Raw genomic sequence first — 9,388 nt, forward strand, 5'->3', positions numbered from 1 at the left:
ATTTTTCACCTTTCGGTTTACTTTTTAAACAAAAAATAAGTTCTGCGTGTTTGTTGATCCCGGCACAAGCCAGTACTTCAAACGAACGATGGTCGCAAAATCTGTTTGTTTGCTGGTTGCCAGACTCGCTATCGTAAAGGCTGTTGTTCTTTTTATGATACTTTTTGTAGTGGTTTACCACATCACGACAACATTTGCTTGTTTTAAAAGACAGAGACTTTGTAAAAACATGCGTTAGAACGGCGTTCGACAGCAACTGAAGACGCACGGTTGACAACAGGTCTTTCGCGTGCTTGATTCTGCTGTGACGGCGATGGCCGACCCAAGCGTCTGCCGCCATAAAAACTTCAGCCTCCGACGTGATGTTCAGTTGGGAGCTGGAAAGTATTTTTCTCATTAAATTGAAGTCCAGTTCTAAAAAGCTCGGAAGGGCGGACGCCACGGTGAAGCAAGCGTCTATGCGGTTTAAAACTGGCGCGTCGAGTTTCGGCAGGTTGAAGAAGTTGACGATTTGAAGGAGCGCAACTGCATTGCGGGCGTTGACGTTGCTTTTGAACTTTTTCACGATGTTAACTTTAAGATCTTCGCTCAAAATTATTTTGCTTTTTTTCATAGCTGAGAGGAGTATCTCGTCCGTACACTCGACTGATTCTGTTTTTTTTTTAATGTTAAATACACTTAATTTTTAATTAAATGTGTTTTTTTAGTATTTTGTAGCATTAATGTTTAGATCTACAACAATATACTTTTATTAAAATCTGAAATATTCAAAAATTATTTAAGTGTTGAATTGAATTTATAAACTACTTTTTCTTGTTTTAATCATTTAGTAGTGAATTATTGCACTTTAAAAAAAAAGTTAAATATTAAACATCAAAAACTTTTTAAGATTTCAAAAAATTATATCAAACATCCTTCAAAAGTTATCCTTGAAACAAATTCTTAATAAAAGAGACTGCCAAAATATAGCTTGAATACTCGTCTCACTCAAAAGGTCACTTAAAAAAATCTAGCTGTTATGCTTTTTACCACCCTGTATTTAGCACCTTACTGCACATCAACAACAGCTGTTGCTACAATCAAAAAAAATGTTTTGGTACAGTTTATTTGGTGGGTTCACGACTATTAAGATTCGGAAAATGTAATGACATTTGAAGTTCTTAAAAAATGTTTAAAAGTCAAAAACTCAAAAGTAACTTAGATTTACGAAGTTTTTAAATAGGTATTTAGCTTTTATTAATATCTACAAGCCATTTTTTTAATTTTTTGTAAAATTTGAAATGTTTTTTGCGGTATGGCGAAGTTAAGTTTTAAAATAAAGTTATTTTTATTTTTTTTTACTTTTTTTTTAACTTTCAAAATTGTGTAAATAACAATAAAGGGCTTGTAGATTTTAATATGAGCTAAGCACCTACTTTATAACTTTTTCAAATATGTTTTACATTTTTAGATGTCGTCTCTTGAATATCTTTTTAAGAATTCGAATAGTCAGAATTTGAATTGTCATGTAACCATATTTGGTATACTTAATCATTAGAGGCCAGTGTATTGATTTTGAACAAAGTAAATTAAGATTTACCATTTTTACGGGATTGATCGCTGCTTGTTTAGATTGATAAAGCATTTGCTAAAATAAAGCTAATTTCATAAACTACTTATAGTGTGCACGGCAGTTTGATAGTAATTATAATAATAGTTTTAATTTAAGTTTTAATGTATCAACAAACATGTTATACGTTATAATATGTCTTATAAATACATTTGTAAGATTTTATTATATCAAATGGTTTATAACTTTTCTGCCATAGTTTTCTTTTTAATTTTCATAGATAAGTTAAACTTTTTTTTTATTGATTTGTTTGCTATCGTATTTAACAATAAAACTTGAAAATTAACAAACCTTTTTTATAGAAGACCTCTAAAATTTTGAAACAATTATTTCGTGTAACCACACCTTTTTTACAATGTTTGACATAGTTATGCACACTTTCATTTATTTGTAATCCGTCAAAAACGTAGCCTGATCTTTCAAATTGTGTTTTCTTCAATTGAACTTTTTTGTCTACAGCTAGTGTAGGCTTTTTTAATGCTTTATTGTTCATGGCTTTGATAGATAAGCTGTAAATTGTTGATATGATTGTTGTTAGCAATTTATTTCTCGTAATATTAGTAGTTTTGTTATTTTTTCTAACTTGATTAATCACATGTTTAAATGTCATCAATGCTTATTAAAAAAATCGGTTTACACCTATAAACATAATTTTTTTTTTTTTCAATTCGTTAGTTAAAATAAGTTTATGAAAGGCCCTCATTTTCAATTACGACTTTTTTGTAAACTTTTGGAATAAAATTTCAAAACATTTATTATTTACAGCAGTAATCTACAATAACGGAGTCTGTAACATATAACATAAATCATTTCAGTTAAACTAATATTCAAAAACACAATTAAACTTATAAGCTCTTAGTAAAGTGTACAACCACACTAAAAAAATTAAATAAATATTAAATTAGTCTTGCTTAAATTTAACTTAAGACTTGGAAAAAAATCACTTAAAGATTATATAAACACCTATACTAATTATAAAAACTAGGCATGACTTTTTGTAGTTATACTTTAAATAAAAGAACATATCAAACACTAAAAATAAAGAACATCATACTTAAAATAAGAAATTACTTAAAATTTGGTCTAAACTCTCACATAAGAATTAAATCTAACAGCAATATACTATAAGCAAGTATAATTAACTAAGAATTAACTACTTGGAATCAAAATGATAAAATTTATTATGAATAATAAGTAACTTTACAATAAATAGTATAATAACAAATAAGTTCAATTCTGGAATTCCATCTGAAAGATCGTGACTAAAATAGTACTGCAACTACACTGTGGCTAGCTTTATATTTATTTCTAAAAACTATAAACTTGTTTCAGATCAATTTGCTTTATGGTTGACTGATTTTATAACATTTAATATTCAATTTAGTAGAAAAGCAGTGAAAATGTTATTCCATTACACTTCCTCTTCTGCTATTTTCAAAGAGAGTCTCCTTATACTCTCACTCTCCAATTTTGTATGAAGAGAATCTTGTTTCACCCTCCTTCTTACTTTTTGCTAGGAGAATGGTGAGGAAAATAAATTTTATTGTCAAACGGTGTAACTTGCCTTCGTACTTTACACTTAATGCAGAAAAAAAAAAGAATTTTAAAGTATACAAAATATTAAACTAGTGTTAAAGCTAATATAATAGGAAACATTGAAGTAGAAAGTTTTAAGAAAATTAATGATTTTAAAAAGTGGTTTTAAAGCTCTTAATTTTTTTAAAGTCTAATAGTACTCAAATTTCTCTAAAAGCTTTTTTAGAACCTTTAGTTAGGAAAAATTTCCAAAAACTAGGCATAAATATATAATCAACGTTATAATAGAAATCAATTAAACTAAAAATATCACTCAATCGTCATGCCTTCGCAAACCCCTATGATACAAGATCCTAAAATTTTTCAGCATGTGAGTGGTCTTTGCTGTCTTAGTTACTAATAAATATTGTCTTTTTTACTATGCTATTAAGAAACAAGAGTCTTACATAACTTACTGCGACTTAAAATTAATCATAATTTTTTATTAATTATTTGTACTCATTCATTGTCAATACTCTTGTGAGTTACATGGACTTTAACTTTGTCAGTTTTATTGTGACTTTGTGGAATAATTTTTTTCAGTTTTATAGTCACTTTGTGGACTAAAACTTGTCAGATCTACTTTGACTTAGTGGACTTTACGGACTTTTGTTAGCTCTATTTTAGCTTTATGGACATAAGTTTTGTCAGTTCTATAGTGACTTTGGGAGAATAACCTTTGTTTTTTACATTTTATCTCCCTATGGTATCTTTATCAATATGACCCTTACTGCCTGGTGGATTTTTCAACCCTCAATGTCTCAATGTTATGATTAAACCTCAAGGACTTTTAAAAGGGCAAATACTAAATGTGAGTATTGATTATTAAAAATAAGTGTAAGCTTTGTTGTAAAGTTTCTTTAAATCTACTGTTAAACAAAATGCGATATGAAATAAAAATATCAAAAATAAAAAATAATGTTAAATAGTATTAAGATAAGTACTGCCTTAAAGATAAACGGTTAAATAAATAATTAAAATAAGTTTAAGTATAATACTGTCTAGGTATTATTTAGCTGTTACCTAAAAAACTGGTGATTAGAACTGAAAAACTTTACCTTAAAAAAGACATGTAGTGTACACTAAAAACCATGATTAATTTTAAATTTAACTTAAAACAAAATAAAATTTAAAGCTGTTCTATACTACTTATAAAAACTAGGTATGACTTTTAGTGGTTAAATTTTGTATTAAAGAATATATCAAGCACTAAAAGATAAAGAACATTATATTTTCAATGTGGTCAAAACTTTCACACAAAAATTAAACTTAATAGGAACATGTTATAAGTATGTATAATCATATAAAGAAGTTTTTTTTTTTTATTAAAAATTAAAAACAATAATAAGTAATATGCAATATTTTAAAAAGAACTTTAAAATAAACAATTTAATAACAAAAAATTTAAGAACTTCAACTCCATCTACAAGATTTTGACTAGAATATCACTGCAATCAAACTGTGGCTGGTTTATATAGGAACGGGTCAAAATGGACGAAGACATTTTTGCACAAAGCCATTTTTGCATAAGCCACTTTTGCACAAAGGGTCACTATTGCACGAGAATTACAAAACTAAGAAAAAAAACTTATATATATAATAGCAAGTTAAAAAAAAATTAAATAAAAATAAAATTTACCGATTGAGAGTAAAGGTTAAGAGTAACAGTGATAGTGAAAAGAAATAAAAAATAAAATAAAAGTTTTAATATATATACAAAAAAATATTAAACTTATAAAAATCTAAAAAAAAAGTTACTGATTGAGGGTAACGGTTAGGGGTAACAGTGGTTAAAAAAAAAACCTGTTAAAGATGTTAAAAAAACAGTAATAATACTATAAAATATATGATTAAAAATTAAAAAAAAAAAAACGAGGGTGAGGGTTACGTACGGGTAATAGTGATAGTAAAAAAAAATAATAATTTATAAGTAACTAACAAATATTTATTCAAAAATATTTCAGCCGTGCAAAAATGATGCCATGCAAAAGTGTACCTTCGTGCCTTTTAGACTCCTACCCGGTTTATAGAGCTATATCTTAAAAATTTAGACTTGTTTCTGGTCAACTTGCTTTCTGGTTGAATGATTTTGTTCAACCTAAATGGAACAGCAAAGAAAGTAAATTAGGAAACTATCATTTAGATTTACTACTAACTATATTGTCTATAAAAACATTGACACACAAGTGACACAACTATACTGTAAAACTTTTCAAAAGTTTTTTAATCAAGCTAATGTTACGGTAATATGTGGAAAATTGGTTGTTAAAAATATTTCACCTTAAAGATAATTAGAACTTTCGAGAGGGTATATAGAAGCAGTTTCGTTTTTCATATTTAATAATTTTTTATACAATCAAAAATTACTTGCTGGTGTTAATTAAACATGACACACAATTAAATAAAAGAGACATATTTCGAACTCTTCAAATTAGTAAAACACAAAAGTCTCAAGAGATAACATTTTTAAACTTACATGGTAACAAAGTAATTATTACGTTGTTAAGAGAGTAATGAAAGGACAAAAAAGAAATTTTAAACATTTAATACTTAACAAATTAACTTACAAAAAAATAATAATTTAGTTAGAAGTACCCATTAATACAACGGAAATAACAAAACATACAAAATACAAAGATTTAAGGAAATAATAAGAGAATATAATGTTTTTTTTTTTACTTACATTAATATGTTTACTTAATAGATTTAGCTTTTTAAGTGATGGGAGGCGTTATAAGGTTATTAAATTATCAGTTTACTATAGTAATATAATATAAATTACTGAAAAACAATAACTAAAAAAACTACTCATTACTGTTAAATAGCTCATCATAACATATTTACACTTATAACTCATTATGCTTATAACAGAGTTGCCACTCGTTTTTTCAAAAATTTTTCCAGGGTTTTCAATTTTCTTCTAGGTTTTTAAAAGAACACATCTTTGGGTCTATTATTTGTTTAAAGTTAAGTTTAAGGTAAGAAACTGTGTTAAATAATAAAAAAAAATTTAAATATACTGTAAAGCTACTTTAGATATGCATTTTACTAAATAAATTTTAATGGTAATAATTTTTTTTTATTTTTATAATAGATTTTTGAGTAAATGCAAATTTTTACTACTGAATATGTGAAAATTGTTAAATTTCCAGGTTTTTCCATATTATTTTAGTGATTTTTGTTCAAAATTCCAATGTTTTTTCCAAGTTTTATTCAAATCTTCTCAAATTCCAGGTTTTCCCAGGTTTTTTTTGCCTGAATTGTCAAGTTCCAGGTTTTTCCAGGTCTTCAGAAAAAGTAGCAACCCTATTAAAATCAAAAATTATATCATTATAAAAAGTATTTTGAAGTCTTTAACTAACTTAATTCTAATATTTTTTTACTTTTGTAGTATAAGCTGTTGAATACTCTAGCTTTATAAAAAGGTTGCCACTCTTTGAAACAAAAAAAAAAGGTCAAGTGAAGAGTTGTCAAAATGTTAATAGTTTTTATGCTAATTGAACACCGAAGCGTATAAACTTTTGTTTGTTTTAAGTTAATAATTACATGCTCGAGTAAATAAAGCAATACCTTTTTAAAAGTATAGTCCTGAGAGACTTTAAACTATGTGAGTCGTTCTCAGTGAATAAATTCTTAAAAATAATGTAATTAATAAATCAAACAATTTAACAAAATTGCTTATAAAAAATTTTGTTTTGAAACTAAATACACTAAATCTCAAACACTATATGGTCTGTCGGTCCTGAGAATAACACTAAATCTTAAATTTATTCTAAGTAAAAAAAGGACTAACCTGAGTCAGCCTGATTTTAAGAGATTTATAAAAGCCTGAGCTGTCTTAATTCATCATGAGATTTAGTTTTTTTCTAATATTCTGAGTTATCCTGAATGTCCTGCTTGAGTATCCTGAGTGAGTGGTAAACCTGTCCAAGCCAAAACTGATTTAGTAGAATGGTTTCTGCAATAATACTAATACATTTTAAAAACATTTCTGAATAATGTTGCTAACTTGTTCAAAATATTTGAAAATTTGAAACACTTAAAAATACTTAATGTATTTTATGATTTTACCTTATCTTATTAAAGTAATCTTTTAAACACAGTTTTCTGCCTGAAATTTTTTTATTGTGTAGTAAAAGATTTTTTTGTTGACCTACTTTGGACTAAAGTTGCACAATTTTACGAAAAAAATTTCTTGAAAATTTATTAAAAATTTTCAAAACAACTGCTAAAGCATGTAATTTTAAGTTAAAAAAAGTTCGTTTGTTATTTTTAATGCTCTGCTAATCCTACAGTAAATCTAGTAAATACTTAAAGTAAAGTGTATTTTGTTTAGTTTCAATAGCTCATTGTTTTATAAATGATTTTGGAATGGTTTCGAAGGCCTGATACTCTTTTAAGCTAGGTTAGTTTTAAAAAAATACAGACTCGTAAAAGTTGGGTCTATATTGAAAATTATTTTTAGTATGTAGATCAGTTGGTTGCAATTCACTTTAATACGTAATAATAAGTTAGTGTTTGTTTCTATTTTGAATTAATCAAAGTTACTATTTGTTATATGTATCGGTAAGGTTTAAGGTTAAAAGTTTCTGGTAAAATAAATTATGGATAAAAGTTTAAACTTTATTACTGTGTTATTATGGTTTCTCTTTAGAATAAATAAGCTCTACATAAAATGACCAAAAAGCAATAAAAAGTACTATGGCAGCCAAGCCTATGGAGTGCTTTAATTTCTAAATTTCTGCAAAAAGTACATAGTTGATGTTCCGATTTCAAAACAAAGGTGTTTCCCCTAATACTTGTTAAATCGTCAATTTTTTTTAAATATTTATATCCTTAACCCTAACCCACCTTACCCAAATATATTAAAAATTACTTAAAACATAAAGTTTTTATAATTTTTTTATGCTGACTCAACAAAAATTGAGGAATTTCCGTCACATCAACAATAGGACTCTTAGTTTAAAAAAAACTAGGCTTGTTTGTGTAGTTTAAAAGTTTGCTACCCTATAGATTGTCTGGTTCTTTAAACATATATATTAAATTTTATAATCTTAAAAGTCTATAAAAATTTACTAAGTAGTAATTATTTCAACCTAAATAAATTTACTGTGCCTTGAAACTTTATTTATGGTAAATATACACAATTGTTTGTAACCTTTTACTAAATTTGAAATTTAACTTACATTCAAAATACCTCGGTTATACTTTGGCTTCTATAGAATTTTTACATAAAAATTTTTATAATATTAGTTTAGCAAATGACCACTACAAGCTAATACTACTCAGGTTAGTTTATAATGTACAAAAATATCAGGCCAACTCAGGCTAGTTTGAAAAGGCTAGTTCTTGGTAAGCTCAACCATTTCTAAGACTAGCATGTCTTTTATAATAAGTTCAAGCTAGTTATTAGACTTTTAAAAAAATCAGGCTAGATTTTTGTTAGAATTTAACTTAGTTAAAATCAGTTTATTTTCAAATGTTTTACCGTTAACTAATTTCTACTGTTTATACATTTTTGAAGTTTACAGTCTTGTTTTTAAGTATAAATAATAACTATATTTGAAGTTTTCTTAAATACATTTTTTTTAAAGTTGTACATAAAAACAACTTTTACAGCAATTCTTTTTGTTATTTTAGAATAAAACATACAAAAAGAGTAGTTGTTTTTTTATTCTACAGTAGATAACTAGTTTAAACATTTTAATACCAATCATTTATTTTAGACGTTAAGTTTTTATTTTTTAACCAAAGCATGTAAGGTATATTTTTATATTTTTCAAAATCAATGTACACTTGCTTAAAGATAATTGTGAAAAGGTGTAGAAACTGTTGAGGTTTTTAGGATACTTAGGCTACCTTAGGAAAATATAAGTACATTATGTTTGGTTTTTGGCTAAAAGTGCCAACTTTCTTAAAGTTGAAGTTCAAAAAAACTCATTTTAGTTCCGTGCCTCCTAAAAAAGATATTCAACAAGCCCCAAACTTGAAAAACTTTTCTTTATAAAGTTTGTCAAAGACCTATGAAATTTGTAAAAGAAAAAAATTTAAATAGCTTAGAAAGTTTATAGTAGTGGATTTAAACATCTCCAAGAGTTATAAACTGTATTGTAATTTAGAACAATTATATAAACTTGTTTAAACAGTAGGTATACGGAAAAGCTCTTTAACAGAAACAGTTCATCTTAAGAAGTAAATTAGTAG

Source organism: Thalia democratica, chromosome 4 (assembly GCF_965202585.1).
Source record: "Thalia democratica chromosome 4, ktThaDemo2.hap1.1, whole genome shotgun sequence".
Taxonomy (NCBI): domain Eukaryota; kingdom Metazoa; phylum Chordata; class Thaliacea; order Salpida; family Salpidae; genus Thalia; species Thalia democratica.